Here is a 567-nt window from a genome sequence, read left to right on the forward strand (position 1 = left end):
GTAAATTATCAAAATAATTAACTATCCAAATAAGCTAATTTACTTTAATTTGAGAATTAAATTCTATAATTAATAAAAATTAATAAGAGGGAGCAACCTTTTATCGTAAAAAGGGAAGGAGGAGGAACAAGGAAAAGGAAGTTGAGAAAAGGAAAAAGGAAGTTGAGAAAAGAAGAGAAGAGAAGAAGAAAGGGAAGCGAGGATTGTATATACAACTCTAAACATTATATACATAAAATATATTAATCTATTTATTATTATTTTAAATTAAATCAAAAGATTGTTTAATAATTTTTTATCTTTTATTTTATATTATATTAAATATAATTATTATTCGTAGAGATAAATGTAGATATTCGTAGAATAAATTGTAATAATAACTTTTATTTATTATTCCTATTTCACCTCGAACAAGGCAATTAATTATTCTAATATTATAATAAAACTCGGTAGTAGAGCCTGGGGAAGTGAACCAGAGTCATTCACTAGTCACTATCACTATAGTACTTTTGACCTTTAGGCTCAAAGTTAAATCCTTCCAAAAGAGAACCATGCTATAGAAAAGGA

The sequence above is a fragment of the Typha angustifolia genome, chromosome 6 (genome assembly GCF_048772165.1).
Source record: "Typha angustifolia cultivar Huaian chromosome 6, ASM4877216v1, whole genome shotgun sequence".
In the NCBI taxonomy this organism is placed as follows: domain Eukaryota; kingdom Viridiplantae; phylum Streptophyta; class Magnoliopsida; order Poales; family Typhaceae; genus Typha; species Typha angustifolia.